At 45.8% G+C, this 20,549-nt stretch overlaps 1 protein-coding gene and 1 long non-coding RNA gene across 2 annotated transcripts in view; both read left to right on the plus strand.

Annotated features, from left to right (window-relative positions):
- Nucleotides 1-1,208: 1,208 nt before the first annotated feature.
- LOC130683589 (uncharacterized) lies at nt 1,209-4,634 on the plus strand. Its single transcript, XR_008997394.1, has 3 exons — nt 1,209-1,666; nt 1,876-1,948; nt 3,218-4,634. It is a non-coding gene; the product is annotated as an uncharacterized LOC130683589 (long non-coding RNA).
- Nucleotides 4,635-14,449: 9,815 nt separating this feature from the next.
- Nucleotides 14,450-20,549, plus strand: part of LOC130678900 (serine/threonine-protein kinase TAO1-like) — a 60,621-nt gene continuing 54,521 nt past the window's right edge. The window contains 1 exon segment of the mRNA XM_057501528.1: nt 14,450-14,674. The gene's annotated coding sequence lies outside the window, so the exon portion shown is untranslated.

The raw sequence follows: 20,549 nt of genomic DNA on the forward strand, positions 1-20,549 counted from the left end.
ATACCCACTAAAGTATTCCTGGTAAATGGGCATGATGGTTGCCAATTACTCTCAGTTCAGGAAACTACATATATATACGTATGTATATATATATAGGATTCCTAGAACCTGAGGACTCTAGAGACACAGGCACAGGCACAGACACAGAGAGACAGCCAGAGGGGGAGAGGGAGCAAATGTGACAAAATTTTAACAACTGATGAATTTGCGTAAGGGGTATATGGGGGATCTCTCCATCATTCTTGCAAATCTTCTGTAAGCTTGAAATTTTTGCAAATGAAAACGTTTCTAAAAACTACCAAACCCGGAGCCTCCTGAGCTCAGGGACCTTTATCCTCCCTTTTTCCCAGAGCTGGCCCGGGGCTAGCCGGGGGAGACCCTGGGTGGGTGGGTCGGCCAATGTTCTGGGTGTACAAGGCAGGATTAGGGGTACCGGTGGCGCCTGGAAGGGCCGAGGCCTCCCGCTTGGGGACATTCCTCGGCCTCCGACATTTTCTGATCCGACAGCTGCGGCAGTCGCGAACCCAGGCCGGGAGTGACTCACCCGCGGGCTCCCAGGGGTTGAGGGGGAGCCCCGCCCGGGAAGCCCCACCCCGCCCCGCAGGGAGGGCCGCGGCCAGCAGGCGCCGCTGTTGAGCCAGCTCTGGCTGAACCTGCCCGGGCTCCGCCGGGACCTGGAGGCGGTCCGCCCTTGGGGTGTCTTCCAGAGCCCAGCCCACCGGGGTCCGTAGGCAGCCTGGCTTATCCTGACCTCGGTCTAGTTTCTCAATCCCGGGTCCAGCTTCCCTGCACCCCTCCCCTAACATGTATGCCCCCAGGCACCCCCTTGGGTGGAGGAGGAGAGAGGACAAGCAGGAAAACGCTTCAGTCCTGGGCCCTGGAGTCTGAGTAGCAAATCAGTCCTCCCCTTTTCTCTGCTCCGTCGCCCTCTCGTCCTCCGCCCTCCGCCATTCACTCCGCCTCCCCTTCCCTTCCCTCCCCTTCCTGTCTCTCCTCCTCCTCCTCCTTGTCCTAGTCCTGGAGCAGCCCCAGGCTTTCAAAACAAACACACACCTCCTCAGCCCATCCCCAGCCTGCCTGGGCCCTTCTCTAGGGGTTGTTGCTTCTGCTGGGTGCAGGGATCAGGATGGAGGTGGGGGTGCGGGAAGTGGGGCGGGGGGCGGGGCAGGAGGGTGCAGAGTTAGGTGGGGTGATGCCGTGATGTGATTTCTTCCTGTGTAAAAGGAGCTGTTCTCACAGCCCCTCTGCAGTTGCTGGGGTCCGGGGTGGGATTCCCTGCCTAGATGACGGTGGTGGCCCTTTACTCCAGCTCTCCCCGGTCCTCGCAGACTCAAGATGAAAAGCGCCTAGAGAGGCCATTCTGTCCATCCCTGTGGCTCCAGGACGGACCACAACTGAGAAGACCTGCCAGTCCTGTGTGTTCACTCATTCCTTCAAAAACCTTTCACTGAGCGCGAGCTCTGTGCAAAGTACCAGGAGCTTTACCTCATGCCAGCACCTTAAATCCCCACTAGGACCTTTGGAGATGGACACTATTACTCTACGGCGACTTGTCCAAAGATCCATTTCAATCCAGTGCTCCTCTGTGACTCCTCCTGACTCACCCAAGTGGAACTGATCTCAGTCAGCTTTGGGGCCACACCACACTTCCCATAGTGTTACTAAGGTACGCATACAAACTTCAGATGTTTTTCTAGCTTTACTTCTTAAGCTAGGTGGTTCTTATCATGGCTACTCATTTTATTATTCTGTTCACTTAATACTTTTCTGACTGTCTGACATATGTCATAGTTATAAAAAGTCCTCAGTGTTAAAAAACAAAAACAAGAATGACAGAGGGGGAGAATTGTTTTATTTATCTTGGCCTTTTTCCAGTTCCAACCTAGTGCCTGGTACTCAACAAATGTTTGGCGAATGAAAGATCACTTAGCCAGTAAAATCGCCAGAGGTAGGGTTGAATGTCATGTTTTCTCACACCACACCCCAAGTGCAGGGCACAAGTGGGGAGTGGCTGGGAGGGGCAGCAATAATGGAGGCCCCCCAGTCTCACTCAGTGGCCTCTGTATTGGAACTGAATTCCAGAATGACTGAAGTGCAGGGCACAGAGAAGGAACAAAACTCTTCAACCTGAACTCTGCAAGCTGAGGAGCTGTTGACCTAAATTTCTACAAATTATACAGCCACAATCTTTTAATAATTTGCTCTTTCCCCAAAAGCTTGTATGGTTTATCTATATGCCACCTTGATGCATTCATCCTTTTATATTAGTGCATTGTCCTCTCCACTGGACAGAAAAGGGGGCTTTCAAGGTTTGGTCGAAACAGGATTGTGAGGCATAGTTGGCTGCTACAAGGGAATCAACAAACAGCCTTCAGCACATTAATTCTCTGCATGCAAAGAGATGCCACTAATTGCAGACGCATTTTATCTGTTTGTTAGGCCCCGTGTGGAATGCAGCCTCTGAGAAAAGCACTTCTACCCAAAACCCACCGAAGCATACCCAGCCCTGAGAGGGGCTTCAAGGAATGCAAACAACCCGCCTGCTTCTGCAGCAAAAAGCAGAGCTAATTACATCATGAACACATAGGAGGGGATGCATGGGCTTTGACGATTGTTTTTAAGGAAGAGAAATAGGTTCTACTTCTGTGGCAGGCTGATCAGACGCTTACCTCCTATCAGAGCGAATAGCTTGAAGCATTGTGATGATGCTGGTGGTGGCTAAAACTGCAATGAGCCCATCTGGTCATCCATCCCGTCATTGCCCACCTGTCTGCATAGCAAATTTCTTGCCCTATGGTTACTCAGTAAAGCAAAGTCTCTTCCTGTCAGCACTGATGAGGGTAGACGTGTTCTGCACTTTATGGTAATAAGATGACAGTTCTCTTAAAAAACATTATCATTCAGACTGTCCTCTTTTCACCAGCACTCCCCCTCACCCACCCATAGGAGGCTGAAATAAATTAAACTGTATTATTCATTCTTTAGCCAATTTAATATTTAATAAAAACCCATTTGTGCCAGCCACTGGATAGATGCTGGGATGACAAAGGTGACTAAGAAGGTCCCTACCCTTAGGATCTCAGAGTCAAGCTAACAAATAATTACAATGCCATGTGATTAGGGCAATGCCAGAGGGAAGTAGGAAGTGAGGCCCTGAGGAAGGCAGGGCTGACAGCTTCTTACCTCCTCAGACTCCTCCTTCTCTCCTCCCACACAGGTACCCAGCTTGCCAGCCATGCCCAACACCTACTTCCTAAACCCCTTCCTCCAAGGCTTTGCCCTGCTGTTTCTCTGTTCGTGATGGCCATTGCCACCCCCACCTGACTGCGAACCCCTGCTCATCTCCCAAGATTCTGCTCAAAATAAGTTCCAAACTCAGGTGGGTGGTTCATCTGGGAGGAAGCAATCAGGGAGGAAAACCCTGGGGATTATTTTTAATATATTATTTCCTAAGCAGGAGGCTTGTTCTATTATTCTATATGCCTTCCTGTGTCTTAAATATTTCATCATAATATATTTTCTATAGAGATTCAGTTCAAGCTATACTTCCACCTTGATTCCCACCTCCTGCCATGTTTCCTTGTCAAGAATCAAGCTCAGAAATCCCTTGCCATCAGTCAAAAGCAACTTCATGTTTCTAAAGATACATAGAAATGATTGTCACTGATCTAGGATCCTGGTCCCATCTAGGTCGAGGAGTACACCAGGGACTTCAACAATAACAGCAATGCTGGGGTTTCTTAAATTGGGCGGTGGGTGCATGGGTGTTTGCTTTACATCTAAAATATGATAAAATAATTAAACACTTGGAAAAGCAAGTCTATCCAGTGTAAGAGGGACAGGAAGGAAAAAGGAAGGGAGAAGGAGCTTTAGATGAGTTGAGTAAGGGAGAACAAAGGAGGCTCTCTGCTAGGCATAAAGGGATACAGTGCATAACCAGGTTTGACTTGCAGGCGCAGAGCAAGAGCAGAGAGCCATGGAAACGGCACAAGGCTGTGTCGTGCTGTAGTGAGCCATGTGGTGGCTAAGAGCTTGAACCCTGGAACTAGACCATCTGGGTTCATGTCCTGATGCAATCGCTTGTTAACCCATGACTTGGGCAACTTCAATTTCTCCACCATTAAAAATGCTGGTGGGGATCAAATGAGATGAAGTGTGTGAAGCTTGCACTGGTTGGTATCCAGCAAGTGCAGAACATTGTTTTTACTTGTGTTAGGACTTATTAGTCATGTGACCCTGAACAAATCACTTTGGTTCTTCAAAACTTAGTCTCCCCATCTGTGAAATGGGATCTCATCCTATGGCCAAAATAAACTCATGTGAATGAAAGTGCTTTACACCCTCTAGAGTGATGCATAAACAAGAGTTCATATTAAATAAGAAATTATAAGTTAAGAGACCCCAAGAGAGAGTAAGCTTCATGAGGGTAGAGACTATACCCATCGAGCTCACTGTGATATCCCCACTGCTTAGCAGAGTGCCTGGCACAGATGGAAGCCCAGGGTTATATGGACTAAATTGTGTCCCTAGAAACAAAAAAATGATATGTTTAAGTCCTAACCCCCAATACCTGAGAACGTAACCTTATTTGGAAATAAGGTCTTTACATAGGTCATCAAGTGAAAATGAGCTTATGAGGGTGGGCTCTAACCTAATAGGACTAGTGTCCTTATTTAAAAAATGGAAATTTGGACACAGACACACTGAGAGGGAAGACAGAGAATTGGAGTGGTGCATCTACAAATCAAGGAATGCCAAAGACTGCTAGCAAAACACCAGAAACTAAGAAGAAGCGAGGAAAGCCCCTTCCCCTAAGGTTTCAGAGGGAGCATGGGCCCCACCCACACCTTGATTTCAGATTTTTAGCCTCCAGAACTGAGACAATACATTTCTGTCATTCCACGCCACCCAGGATCATGGTACATACATTGTTGAAACAGCCCCAGAAGATCAGTACACGCGGTAAATATTTGTTGCATGAACAAATTGTGCTGTGGGTGCTTCCAGTGAAATATGGCATCTCCTCCCCAGCAGAGGAGGATGTGTGTATCCAGGCAGGCAATGGGGAAGGTGCCTGTCCTGTTCCGTGGTGGGCAGGGAACAGCAGTGGGCAGGAGAAGGCAGGCTTTAAACCCGGGCACTCCAAAGCCAGAGTACACACTCACAATTTCTACACTAGGGAAGCTCAGCTGGCGAGAGCCCACCCTGCCTTAGTGCCCAAGTGGCCTCTCTCCTCCCCACCTCCATGATGAGTGAGAAGAAATGGAGCAGGGGATAATCAAGAAGGCACTAAAAAGGGAAGTAAGGGTAGTATTTGATCCTGAAACTGTCAGCAGACTCTTACAAAGCACTTGCTCTCAGATGGATGTCCATAACAGGGGGCCTGGGTACCCTGCGTGAGGCCCCTGCCCAGATGGAACCGGAGTCACCACCTCACACATACTGCCAGGGGCTGGGCTGCTGTGGCTATGAGGCAACTGCTCTTTGCTAGGCAGAGCTCAAAATCTGATGGCTGAAGGGGCCCTCGGCCTGTTTTCTGATCTCACCTCCTGCCCTTCCTCGTGAGCACTGGCACACCATAGAAGCCAGGAGTCTCTGGAGACTGTTTGGACTGCAACTTCTCGGTGGAAATTCCTCCTTTCTCTTTAACTTGAGCTCTGCCCATATATTGTCTGCCCTCCAAGGCTCCCAGAACACCTGACTCCCTGTCTGGCATCTGCACACCGGATGCCATGCCATCTTGGAGCCCTCCCAGGGATGTGGGCAGGTGACAGGCAACCACATGTGGGACTCCTGGCCATGGCAAGCTGGGCAAAGAGAACATTTGGAGCTCTTCGGACTCTGATTCTCAGCCCTGGCTGCACATGAGCAGCCCCCACAGAGCCTGAAAAACTCTAGTGCCCAGGTGCACACCAGAAGAATTAAATCAGGATCTCTGGGTATGGCACCAGACAGCAGGACTTTAAAATTTTTCCCAGGTGATTCCAATGGGCATTAAGCTGAGAAGCAATCATTTATTGGACAAAGGAATACTACAAGGAGAGGAAACCTGGACTCCAGCTGGATGGGAAGCCGCAGGGAAGCAATCATATCAAAAGGCTTCTAGAAAAGAAGAATGGTAGTTGCTAGGGGCTGGAGGGAGGCAGGTTTGGGGAGTTATTATTTAATGCATACAGAGTCCCAGTTTGGGAAGATGAAAAAAAGAAAGTTCTGGAGATGGATGGCGGTGATGGCTGCACAACAATGGGAATGTTAATGCCCCTAAACTGTATGCCACCAAGTGGTTAAAGAATACAAGAGATAGTTGCAGATTTAGAAAGCTATTTAATCCAGACTAAAGATAGGATATTTATTTAGGCAACAACTAGAAATCTCTGTATGCTCCCTTCCAAGGTACCTGAATCTATGTCTATATCTGCATATCTACTTTATCTATATCTTTTATAAATATATGAAGATATGCTTTAGGGAAGGAATCTGAACAAACTGCTTTTAAAAGTAACCTACAAAAATAAAAAATCCAGTAATACCCAGGCATCTTCTGTAAAAGGAAGGTTTAAAAAGAAAAGGAAGAATAGAGATATCATATATTAAAGCATATTATGCAGCTATAATAATTTTTGTAATGTTATTGGTTTATGAATAAATAAGAGAGAGAATTGAACCCCATTTGTGGGAATAGAAAACCCACAAATGCATACATGAAGCTAGTTTATGATAAACATGGAATTTGAAATCATGGTGACAAAGGAATTTTTTTAATCGTGTGAGGACCACACCTGTGTAGCCGTTTTGGGTGGGCGGGGGAGGCCGTTAGCATCTGGAGCCGAGGGGAGGAAGGGGAGGCAGGTGAACAGCACATGGAGGCCAGGGAAGCCAGAGCTGTTCTGGGGGATCCCAGCAGTGGGGTGGGCCCAGGGGTGCCTGTGGCTACAAACACAGCTGAGGGGAATTACAGGCAAGGGCAACTGGCCCAGGGACCCACAGAAAAGAGAGCCTCTTTTTCAGAGATTCAAGAGGGAACCAGCTGAGGCTGAGACTGAGAAGCCAAGGAAGGGAGGTCTAGCCAGAAAGGAGGGTGGGGCCTAAGGACCCAGTGGTAAGAGCGGGAGCTGGCCAGCCTGGCAGCCACAGGCCCGGCTCCAGGCATGGCTGCCTGTGGCTTCCCACAATGCCCAGGTCCTCACCTTGTGGTAACGGAGGCTGAAAGGCTTGTCTAGGTATGCACAGCCCTGAGGAGAATCCCAGGGAGGGAGCTGCGAGGACTAAGAGCCGGATGAGACTGCGGGCCCAAGGACACCCCTTTCCCTTCCTTCCCTCTGAAATAAAGGGCTGTGGCAGAGGTGGGTGCTGGGTGCCCACGTGGCTCATCGTGTCTTCCTCACAGCTTAGTTTCCTCAGGAACTTCCTCTCAGAGCCACTGGGATAAGGACAGAGCCGGGCAAAGGGCCTGTCCTGGTTGTCCTGAGGCAGGAGAACAGCAGGTCCCTTAAGGCTGATCTGGCTGTCCCAGTTTAGATAGAGCCCAGGGAGGATCTCTGGGGCAGGTGGTCTCTGGAAGGTCCATGCCCACAGGCAGCTCGAACACAGTGGCCAACTGGAAGCCAGCTGCTCAGCCAGTCCCCTTGCCAGGCAAGGCCTGTGCAGTCTCCTGCCTTCCCTGGGTCCACGAAGGCCTTTCTGTTTGGGGGCCAGAACAGACATTCAGCCATGGAGAAATGAGGGAACTGAAGCCCAGGTGATGGCAATGATAACATCTTCTTTAGGGGAGAGGAGAGCCATGCTTCCCACTCCCAGTGCCCTAAGGTCTCAGGGTACAGGTAGCCTCTTTCAGCCCCAACAAAAGCTATCATTCTAGGGAGGCCAGTAGAGAAGGCAAAAGAAAACTCCTCCTAAAGAGAAGGGAAGGGGTGGGAGGGGGTGAGAGACACTCCCAAGAACCACTTTGGAATGGAGCTATTCACTTCCTGATTATGCAGTGCCCCAAAAGTAGTAAAATTTTACTGCTTTATGCTTCCATATGAGAGCACCTCCCACACAGCTGACACTTGGTAAGCCCTCAACCTACTGTATCTCTTTGAAGAGAGGAGAGTACAGTGGTCAAGAGCCGGAACACAACAGGATAAGAACAGGCTGCTACTCCAGTGGGGCAGGAGTTGTGTGGCCGTGGGCAAGTTTCTCAACTTCTCTGAGCCAAAGTTTCCTCATCTCCTGTATCTGACCGCAAACCCCATAGTATTGATCCCACTGTCCCCTGGGGCCACCTTCACTACCTGAACCTGGCAGGGAAGAGCCGAGGGGATCAAGGAACTATTCTATTTTTCAGGCCAGGCAGGCAGTACAATCCCAGACAGGACCCTGGACTGGCCTGAAGCCCCCGACCCCCTTGAACAAAGGAGGAAAGGAAGTCCCTGAGTTAGAAGCAGAACTTGGTTGGATCACAGGTCTCAGCACTCCTGGTCCAGTGCTCCCTGCACAACAGGCCTTCAGGGAATCTGTGCTTTTCAGATATAGGCCCCAGGAGACCAGGCTTTCCCTCTTGGCTCTACCTCCAGAATATTCAGAATAGGTGCATCCACAGAGGCAGGAGGCATTAGATTTGTGGTTGCCAGATCTGGAGAAGGGCAAGAATGGGGAGTAATTGTGTAATGCGAATGGGGTTTCCTTTTGGGGTCATAATGGTGTGGGTAAAAGTGTAACATTTCCGGAATATCTCGCCTGGCTTTAGTGCATTTGCATATCCTCAGGGGTGGAGAGAAGTTCATCTCCATTATCAGTGGTAATTACCTGGGCACAGGAGGGCTTATCTGTACCTGAGAGGTGAGGGGAGGTCCGGTTTTGCTTCTGCTGGAGCAGTAAAGAGAGATGTCCCCGGACTGCAGCGTGTGAGCAATAAACAGATTTCAAGCTTTATTTCTCCTTTTGACTGATTTTGGCTTTTAGAGGTATTTTGCCCTGGGATTTCCTCTTCCCATACTTACAGTTGGGATTGGATAGAGGTGGCAGTTGCATACATTGTGAATGTCCTACATGCCCCTGAACACTTGAAAATGGTTAATTTCATGTTATATGAATTTCATCTCAATTAAAAATAAGGGTAGCTGTCACTAAGAGGTTAGAGGAAGGAGAAGAGTGGGCAAGTGCCAAGCAGGGAAGGGAAGGTGAAGGAGGGCTGAGGTATGAGGGAGGGGGAGGACGGTGCAGAAGATGGGAAGTTTGAGGTTCGGGAAAGGTTTGGGGGAGGGAGGTCTGCAGGCTTGAGGAGATAGAACTTGACCCTTGTGGACCTGGGGAGCCACTGCGCTTTAGAGGAACAAAGGAGAAGTAGGAGAGGGAGTGGGGCAGGTGCCTTCAGCCTCTCAGCTGTTCGCTTCCTCTCAGACTCTAAACTGGAAGCTGCAGCGGTGGCGCAGGGTCCTCATCTTTTTAGCTGTTTTTAATTTTCCGAGTAGAGCGTCATTGCTGGTAGATGGCTCTTTTAAAAACATTGGCACCAGTGGAATGAAATCAAACACGGGGAGCGGCAGTAAGGTTACCCAACACCCAACACCCACACCAGGGATGTGAGCCTGGCTCTAGGCTGAGTGTGTGCCACCTCCAGGCAGCAGCGGGGGGCTGCCGGAGACTTCCAGGGCCGAGAGGGCCTGCCCACCACCCCTTTGAGGCCCCAGCACCCTCAGAGGACCCCACCCACTAGGGGCTGGGATGGGGGAGGGACTGGGTGGGCAGCAGGGGCTCCTTTGTCAGACCCAGGAAGGAGAGGGGGGGTAGCTACAGGCAGTTGGGGGGTGAGGAGTTCCCTCCGGAATCTATCCCCACACTTCCCTCCCCTCAGCCTGTGCTTGTACAGCTCCTCCACATGCTCAGTGTGCCCATGAATTGGTTGGCTGGCGGAGGGCATTAACCGGCACCCCCACTTAAAGGGCCAGTGCCATCCTTGTCTGTGCCCCCTCACTTCCCCATCTTCTCCTGCCCACTTTCATGTGGGCAGTACGTGTGTGCCTCTCTCGTAAGGGTCTCGGGTTTGCCAGCCCCACCACCCCAACATATCCTGCCACATAGGTTTCATGCCACGGAGGGGATGGATCTATGCCAGTGAGTGTTGTGGGATGGGCGGGTGGCTTGGGCCCCTTAGTTCAGAGCCTGTCTGGAGGGGGCAGAGAGGTAACAGTGCCTGGGGTGGGGATGGCAGTGGATATCTGTGTTTTTCTTTGTCCTGTGGACTGTCTATCCCTTGCCCATTTTCTAGGGGGTGTCCAGTGATTTCTTATCAACATCTAGGATCTCATTGGATCACTGGCTTTGTTCACTAGAGGCTGATGCCTTGCCCATCAGTCGAGGGTATATTTTGCTGACAAACGAGTGTGAGCAACTCATGAGAAGAAATGGTTTTCAGACATCTTAGCTTAGGAAGTTATCGTGGACCCATAATGATTCATTGCTGTTTTCTCTGTTGGAGACCATCAACTTTCTGGGGGAGGGGCATAGGAGTAGAGCAGGGGGCTGAGAGGGGATGTCTGTCTTTTTCATACTTATATGCACCTGTCGCTCAGTCTCAGCACATAGTAGCCATTCAATAAATGTTTTAATAGATGAACCCTACCTGATAACATTATATAACAATAAATTGGACAACTTAGAAGAAATGGACAGCTTCCTAGAAAAATGCAACCTTCCAAGACTGATCCAGGAAGAAACAGAAAATCTGAACAGACCCATTACCAGCAATGAAATCGAATTGGTAATCAAAAATCTTCCCCCCAAACCAAACTCCAAGTTCATATGGCTTCACGGTTGAATTCAACCAAACATTGAAGAAGAGCTAATACGATCCTTCTTAAAGTATTCCAAAAAGTAGAGGAGGGAACACTTCTAAACTCACTTTATGAGGCCAGCATCACTCAAATTAGAATCCACATTGGTTTCAAGTACACAACATAGTGATTTTAGTGATTTGACAGTTATCTTATTAAATGCTCACCCCAACCAGTGTAGTTACTGTCAACACAGAAAGATGTTACAGAGCTATTAACTGTATTCTCTATGCTGTACTTTCATCCCTGTGACTAATTTATATTATGTTTGAATATGATTACATAAATGATTCGATATCTTTAATAGATATAGGCATAATTAGATAATGTATTCTTGTGTGAGTTTTGGAAGATTGTGTCTTTCGAAGACTCTCTTTTGTAAGGGAGGAAAGTTTTCCTCCACCTTCTTAGGGTCCCAGGCTGGGCCTGTAGTTAGACTAGGGAAGAGTAACAAAGGAAAGGCACACAAATGTAATAGAAAACTTCACAGCACAGGAGGCTTTCTCAGGAAACGAAAACCTGAGAGAAAGTGAAACCTGAGTATTTTATACTAAGTGTGATGACCATGGATAGTCGTATAGCAAGGATAGGTCATAGAGTGTGAGGTAAGGGCAGTAAATTGGAGGGCAGAGCAAGGCCTGCCTGTTAGGGTGCTTCTCAGCGTTCTTTCGTAAGGACATTCCTTTCCTCAAGGTGGAGGGAGGGCGCCTGTCGTGAGGGTTTTATGACCGGTTTCGGGAGAGGAAGGTTAGATGGACCTTCCTCGCTGTTTTCTCAAACCCCTTCAGCTTGAAGTAGTCAGTGTGTCCAGGTGCTCTCTTCTGAGATAGCATGTCCTGAGCCTCATAAGTTTTATCTAGGCCAGGTTATTAAATTTGTGAGCAGAATTATTCATTATATTGCTTTATTATACTTTTAGTATCCATGGGATCAGTAGCGATGGCCTCCCTTTCATTTCTTACATTATTTTATCTTCTTTTTTTCCTCAGCCTGGCTAGAGATTTATCAATTTTATTGATCTTTTCAAAGAACCAACTTTTGGTTTTATTTTTCCCCCCTATTGTTTTCCTGTGTTTAATTTCATAGATTACTGCTCTAATATTTATTGTTATTTTTTTCCTGCTTGCTTTGGAATTTTCTTGTAATAGCTTCCTAAAATGGAATCTTAGATTACTGACTTTAAATCTTTCCCCTCTAATAAATACACAATTCAAATCTATCGGTTTCTCTCTAAGCACTGCTCTCATTGCATCCCACACATGTTGATAATTGCCTTTTCATTCTCAGTTAATTTGAAATATTTTAAAGTTTCTCTTCAGATCGTCTTTGGGCCATGTGTTACTTAGAAGTTGTATTTAATCTTCAAGTGTTTGGGGATTTTCCAGCTATCTTTCTGTTACTGACTTCTAGCTTAATTCCACTGTGATCTGAGAGTATATGTTACATGACTTTCAGTGCTTTGGCTTTGTTAATGTGTTTCATGGCCCATAACGTCGTAGTCTGTTTTGGTGAATGTTCCGTGTGAGCTTGCTTCAGAAGGATGTGTATTCTATTGTTGGATGAATTGTTCTTTACACATTAGTTAAATCCAGTGGATTGATGATGCGATTGAGTTTCGCTATGTACTTAACTGATTTTTCTACCTGTTGGATTTGTCCTGAAGGGAAGCAGATTACACGACACACAAATATGTCACTTCGGCAGGTGAATTACTTTGAGCTTGAAGGCAACCAAGACACAGCACACTCAAGACAAACTTTCACCTCCCCCTTAGCTACCTAAACTACGTACCCCCCTTTACCTGATTCCCATCTGTGCCCCTTATAATAAACTGGTAAATGTAAGTAAGTGTTTCTCGAGTTCTGTGAACTACTACTCTAGCAAAAGTAATGTGAGAGTCCATAGGAACCTGGTTTCCAGGCAGTCAGGAGGAGAGGTAAACTGGACTTGTAATTGTTGTCAAAGTGGCAGTCTTGCAGGAGATAGTGTCAGAATCGAGTTCAATTTGTAAGACACCCAGTGTCCACGGAGAACTGGAGAATCGCTCGGTGGTGTTGGAGAACACACCAGACACTATGACAATCTCTATTTTGATACATTTAGGCCAGGCCACTTATGTTTCAAGAGCTTGATATTGATATAGTTGGACTGATACCTACCATATTTCTTAGTTTTCTACTCACCGTCCTTGCTCAATGCTTCTACATTTTCCTGCCTCTTGTAGTTTTAAACGAGCAATTGCATTTCCTATTTTCTCATTTAAAATAAACGAACTGAACTTTTTAGTGGTTGCCATGGTGCTTGCAACTGAAAACGGACCCAGTGTTTTAAAACTATACAGCTTCACAGCAATACAAAGTGCTTCCTTGACATCTGCAACCAAGCCCTCAAACAACCCAAAGCAAGCTCCTCAATACACTACTTCACGGATGATTTTCCCCTGGCCAGAAAAAAAAAACACCCTCCGTTTCACAGTCACCAAAGACTATTTCAAAGCAGCAAAAAAATAACGATTCAGACAACACAACCACATGTCCCACAGGAACCCGCGGGGAGTCGTCCCACCCTGTTCGTAAGAAAGCCTGCTGCCTCCCAAGCCCCTGCGTGTTTACACACCGTCCCCGAGAAGCAGCCCCGGTGAATTGATAAGTCAGCTTTTACGGGACTCTAGGAGTATGTACGCATAATGCTGCCCTGCTGGAGTCCAGAGCGGTCGCAACTCTTCGTGTAGGCAGCGAAAACGGTAAATCCTCCATCATTAAAGAATCAGAGAACCAACTAACCGCGCGCTAGCGGATAGTATACAATGCAAGTTCCCATTTCAAATCCCCATTTCAAAGACCCGTAGAAAACACCGTCTTCATAATTACCAAGTCAGATATTAAACTGACAAAAATAGAAAGTACTACTGATTTTCGCTAAAAGACCTACAAGCGATACCTATAACTGCTCCTTCCCCGCCACACCCGGCCTTCACACCTCTTTCAACTCACGGTGACAAACCTTGCCATCAGCCAAAGGCCCACCCTCTTCGTGAGACTTGACAGTGTATTACAGCCTCACAACCTGTAGGATTGTTTCACTTATTTGGGGCTTTACGCTTTTGGCTTCTTTTTTTGATCCCATAGCTCCCAGACGAACTAGCCATTTCAAATTTGCATACCCCGCCTTTCCCGCCTTCGGTGCCCGCCCACTCGCCTGGAAACGGAAACGCGCGTAACCACAAAGCTCCTTCAGCCTCGTTTCCCTGGAGAAGTCCTGGAGCGGGAATAGACACGAACAGCTTTATGGGATTTTTCTTTCGAATGTGCAGCTACGTTGGAACGGGTTTACGGTTAACGCTCACCTCCTAATATCATTTTACCGCCGTGTATTGTATATATGTACACATACACAGGCGCAGATACAAATACGTCCGTCCCTCTATGCTTTTACCAACCTGCCTTGCCCTGGAAGAAGTGTTTTTAAAGAGATGAGCTCAGCAACCCTTTCCTCTCCCTAAGGGCTTTTCTCCCTCCCTCCCTCCCTCCCTTCCTTCCTTCCTTCCTTCCTTCCTTCCCTCCCTTTCCTTTCCTTTCCTTTTCTTCCTTTCTTCCTTTCTTTTTCTATTTCTTTCTTTTTCTTTCTTTTCTTTCTTCTTCCTTTTTTTGAGCGGTTCTATCTGTAAATGTTTGGCTTTTTAAACAGAATAAAACTCATTCCATCTCGCAATTACTCTTGCGTCCCAACAGCGAGGACCCTCTCAAGAACTTGTCGACACCAAAGACCTCCAGGGAACACGCCCACAGAGAAACGGGTTGCGTCTCTCTCTTGCTGCAAAATGAGAGGACCGACGCTATGGCGGACCGCGGGGCATCTCCGTAAGAGGGGGTCAGGAATGGCTCATTATGTATAGGATGCGGGCTTGTGTTGGGCGGGGGAGGGTTGGGAGAGTTTAAGTAAGAGGGGCCTTTCTCTGGATGGGATGGATGTGAAGGCTCCCAGATTTTGCCACCCCCGGAAAATGCCGCTTTGGCCTAAGGATTATTTTGAGCTGAAGCAGATAGGAGAAAAGCTAGCTCTCTGCCCTCCCTCCCCGCCATTTGCCTAAAAGCAGGGCAAAAGTTGGCACAGAAGTTAAACAATCACTGGCAAGCCTAGACCCTTATCAGCCCAGAGACTGGCACCAGAGGACTCTACGAAACAAACTTTACCGACTAGCCCTCATCTTCTATTATTCCCCCCTTACGTCTTCCTTCCGACAACTCGCCACCCTAGGAACTCAAAAGTCCTTTTCCTTTGTCTTGTCACTTCTCCGGACAGTTACTGGGTTGGTTGGTTTCTTTGTTTGTATAAGGCTATATATATATATACACACACACGCCCAAGCTCTAGTTCTGAGTTACTCATCCCTGAGCATATACAACGCTAATCAATTAGTTTTTCTCCTGTTAAACTCTTGTTACGAAGCCCCAGCCTCCGACAACCTAGAAGGGTGGAAGGGAAAAGATATTTCTCCTCCCCTACAAGGGGCTCTCGGGCAGTTGGGGGTAGGTAATTCTGTGACTGGGTAGCTGAATAAATCTTACCCAGAAGGAGAGGAGGGGTCGCTGAGGCCAAAGCTGTCATTGGTCTCCAAGTAGCAGCCGATATTCCTCCTACCAGACAGCATACAGGCAGTGAGTGTTTGGTAGATTTTGTTGTTTGGGCCATTTTCTTTCTTGCCTGAATTTGGATGTGACTACGGAGTGGCCTTGTGTCTGTCTTGATCCGCCACGGCCACAGAATGGCCTTGTCTGCTGTTGATGTTGAAAATAAATGAAGGGAAACGTCGCTTCACATGGAGCGGGGAAGCCCTGAAAGTGGGAGCTCTCACCCACGGGGCCCTCGCGTCGCAGTCCGCAAGTCTACGCAACCAGCAGGAAGAAGGAAGATGGGAATTATTTTGACAAAGGGAGGACACGTTTCACACAGGAAGTTTATCTCCTGCCTCCGAGGAGGACGAGGACGAGGACGCCTCCTTGCCGCACCGGCAACGCCTCAACCCGCTGCTCCGAGCCAAGGAGAAACCGCCACCACCCTGGAACTCCTCCTAAAACCTAGGAAAAGCTGACCTTCCCTTCGCCTCCTTGGATCTGCTTGTGGATCCTCACAGCGTGCGTGTCCGGATTGCAATTCCTCCGCTATTCTTGAATACGCTCATTTTGAATGCAAACATTCAGCAAAGCATAACATTTCTAGAAGATGCCCTTGAAGGTTTATGTACAAAGAACTGAAATTTCAAGTAGTAAAATTGAACATCATTCCTTGATAGACTATATTTTTGTATCTAAAGTCCAGCTGTTGTACTCATGAGACTCACAAACACTTTTTTTTTTTTTTAATATTTTTTTTAATTTTTTTTTAATAATTATTTTTTATTGAAGGGTAGTTGACGCACAGTATTACATTACATTAGTTTCAAGTGTACAACACAGTGGTAGAACATTTATATACATAATTCTAGGTTCCAGCTATCACCCTACCAGGCTGTTACAATATCTTGACTATATTCCTTATGCTATACATTACATCCCGGTTACTAATTTATTTTACCATTGGAAGTCTGTCCTTTTTTTTTTTTTTTTTTTTGTGAGGGCATCTCTCATATTTATTGATCAAATGGTTGTTAACGACAATAAAATTCTGTATAGGGGAGTCAATGCTCAATGCACAATCATTATTCCACCCCAAGCCTAATTTTTGTCAGTCTCCAATCTTCTGAGGCATAACAAACAAGTTTTTACATGTAGAACAAATTCTTACATAATGAATAAGTTACATAGTGAACAGTACAAGGGCAGTCATCACAGAAACTTTCGGTTTTGCTCATCACAAACACTTTTAAAGAGCTTCCTGCATGTTAGATACTTTTCTGATGCTTTTTGTTATGTGTATTACCTCATGTAGTACTCAAAATCATCTGAAATAGGTACACATAGTATTCACATATTTTACACATAAGGATACAGAGGTGCAGAGAGGTCTCAGAAGCTTGCTGTAGGGCAGCCACTCTCTGGCAGCTTTTAATTGACTGTCCTCATCCTTGATCTTTGCCATTTTAATTAGTACACGTTTTGGTGTGGTCTTCCTTGGGTCCCTTCTGTTCGGATCCATATTATTTGCTCTTTGCCCTTGAAATGTCTTTATTGACCCATGGGTTACCTCGAGGTGTATTTAATTTCCACACTTGAGGTCCTGTTTTTTTTTAACTGTTTTGTTACTGATTTTAAGTTTATTACCCTCTTATCAGAAAACGTTTTCTATGAATTGAAATTTTTTCACTTGTTAAGATTAGTTTTATGACCCAGTATATGATCTCACAGTGTATGTCATAATGCCCACTTGAGGAGACTGTACATTCTGTGGCCAGGCTACATACTGGAATGTCATTAGGACCTGTTGGTTGGTAGTGTTGGTGTATGGTGGTGGTGTTCCAGGTACAGACTTTTCTCTTTTCAGTTGTATCAATTTTTGCTTCATGTAATTTGAAACTCTTTTCTCAGGTGAGTATACATTTAGAATTTGATGAATGAAATCATAACATTATGTAATCTCCCTTTTTACTCCTTGTAATTTTCCTAGCTCTGAAGCTCTGAATATTTTGTGTGGTAGTAATATAGCTTTTAGCTTTGTTTTGTTTAATATTTTACATTTCCCTTAATGGAGGTCAGATTCTCCTACCTTTCCATCATCTAAGTCTCTCTCTCTCTCTCCTTCTCTATTATTTTTGCATTTGTTCCACAAAACTTTTGCTTAGATAAAGGATTCTCTTCTGGGTTGGCAGTTCTTTACTTTCCTCACTTTAAAGATACTATTGAACATTCTGTGGCCTCCACTGCATTTTATGAGAATTCTGTGATCATTCAAATTTTAATGTATCTTTGCTTTTTAGCATTATGACATGTTTAGGCTTATCAGGACTAACTGTTTGTTACTGATTTTGAGTTTATGACTTATTGGGCCTAAACTCTTTGAATTTGCTCTGTTTGGGGCTTGCTGAGCATCTTGAATCTCTAAATTTAAGTTTTTGTCAAAGCTGAGATCTTTTCTGCTCTTAGTAAGAATTGTTTTATCTAAAAAATAAGATTTTTTTTTCTTTTATAGGACACCTATAATGTGAAATTTAGACAATTTGATACTGTCCCACAAGTTTCTAAGGATGTATTAATTCTTTCCAATGTTTTTTCCTGTCTTTTCTTCAGTGTAGATCATTTCTGCTGCTCTGTTATCTTCAAGGTTACACACCCTTCTATCATCTCTGTTCAGTGGTTGAGTCCATGCAATGTCTTTTGTAATTTTTGGTAATTATTTTTCAGTTCTAATTTTCTCGACGTGGATCTTTTTTTATAGTGTTTACTTTTCTGCTAGAAGTTTAGTCTTTCCAATATTTAACAGTATTAAGCATTACCACATTTAATATGGTTATAATAGCTGCTTTAAAGTCTTTATGTGATAATTACAACACGAGGCATCTCAAAATAGGCATCTGTCCCTTCTTTTCCTTGAGAATTTGTCACATTCTCCAGTGGCGTGTGTATGTGTGTGTTGTTTGTTTTAGCATGTGCAGTAAATTTTGGATTTTATTCTGGCCATTTTGAATGTGATCATGTCATTTCTGAGTCATGTTTGTACAGGTGCATTCAGACCATTTACATTTTGTGTGATTATGGATAGGTATGTACTTACTGCTATTGCAGGCTTTAGATTCGTGGTGACCAAATGTTCAAGGGTAACATCCTTACTATCTAAGAGTCTAATTTAACTCACTTAGTATGCTATTACACACACAAGCTAAAGGTTCCTTTTTTTTCTCTCCTTTTCTTCCTCCTCAATTCTTTATATATTGGGTATCGCATTCTGTACTCTTTCTCTGTACATTTTTATTACCTCTGGTGACAGCTATTTCACCTTAGGAACACTTTCATCTATAGGAGTCCCTCCAGAATACACTGTAGAGACAGTTTGTGGGAGGTAAATTCTCTCAGCTTTTGCTTATCTGGAAATTGTTTAATCCCTCCTTCAAATTTAAATGATAACCTTGCCAGGTAGAGTATTCTTGGCTCCAGGCACTTCTGCTTCATTGCATTAAATACATCATGCCACTCCGTTCTGGCCTGTAAGGCTTCTGCTGGGAAGGCTGATGCTAGCCTGATGGGTTTTCCTTCGTGTGTGGTCTGTTTACTCTCTCTGGCTGCTTTTAATAGTCTGTCCTTATCCTTGATCTTTGCCATTTGAATTAGTACACGTTTTGGTGTGGTCTTCCTTGGGTCCCTTGTGTTCGGAGATCTGTGCACCTCCACGGCCTGAGAGACTATCTCCTTCCCCAGACTGGGGAAGTTTTCAGCAATTACCTCCTCAAAGACACTTTGCCTTTTTCTCTCTCTTCTTCTTCTTCTTCTTCCGGTAACCCTCTAATATGAATATTGTTCTGTTTGGATTGGTCACACAGTTCTCTCAATATTCTGTCATTCCTAGAGACCCTTCTTTCCTTTTGCTCTTTCAGGATTAGTTGTGTTAATTATATTTTCATTGTATATGTGGTTATGGGAGGAGGCCTCTGTCTCACCTCTCACGCCACCATCTTCAAACCAATCCTGTCAGTAGTGTCGCTTCCTTACACTGTTGTCGTACTCACTGAGGGCAGGGGTCAACTCCTCCATGGTTAAATGTACTCCCTTCATTTTGTGGTGCTGCAGAGCATTGTGGGCAATATCTGAGATGAATTTATGGGCATCTAGGGAGATGAATTCCATGTGTGTTCAAGGCCTCAAAGCCAGCATAGTTCAGGCAGTATCCAGTCATTACATCTGGGAATAGAGATGTGGAATCCTCCGGCTGCGATCAGGAAGTCCACTGGAGGTGTGCTGAACACCGTCGGCCTCACTGCTCCAGTGGCAGTGTTGAGCAGCGGGTAAACCCCGTTAGACACGGTCCCCTCTGAGGATGCCGCACCGCCCAGTGACAGCTTCCCCGCTCAGCTGAGCCAGCTCTCCAGCCTGCGCCGCCCTGCGTCCCATGCCCCGTGCTACACCTCCAGCCCCAGACACCCGTACTGTCACTGTGCCTTGTTCTTTTGGACAGCAGTGTGCTGAGGGCTGTGCTGCAGGGGCTGAGGCAGTGGTAGCCGGTGCCTCCTTGAGGTCTGAGCCTGAGCCACCAGTTTGTCATCTGGGTGGGAGAGGTGGCTCTCTGTTTCTTCTTGAATGAGTTTTGGTGTTTTGTAACTACCACTTCCAAGTAATTCACCCATTTCAGCTATTTTGTCAAATTTATGTGTTTAGAGCTGGTTATTGTATTTCCTTATCATTTTAATGTCTTTAGCAATATAGTGATATGCCCTCTTTTGGGTAATTTCTCTTGTTTTCTTTGGTTAGCTTGGCAGAGTTCTTTCAGTTTTATTGACATTTTTTTCCCTACAAAGAACTAGCTTTTGATTTTACTGATTTTGTTTTCTTATTTAATTGATTTCCATTCCGTTCTTTAGTATTTCCTTCTATATTTAGCTTTGGTTTTCTTTGCTTTTCTCTTTCTAGATTTTTAAGATGGGAGGTTAGATTATTCTTTGGAGTTTTCTTTCTACTAAGATTTAGTGCCTTAATTTCTCTGTAACAATCCTGTGAATTTCATGTTATATTTCTATTTTCACACAATTCATATTATTTTCTCTTTGCCCTTGAAATGTCTTTATTGACCCATGGGTTACCTTGAGGTGTA

The sequence above is a fragment of the Manis pentadactyla genome, chromosome 4, assembly GCF_030020395.1.
Source record: "Manis pentadactyla isolate mManPen7 chromosome 4, mManPen7.hap1, whole genome shotgun sequence".
NCBI lineage: Eukaryota > Metazoa > Chordata > Mammalia > Pholidota > Manidae > Manis > Manis pentadactyla.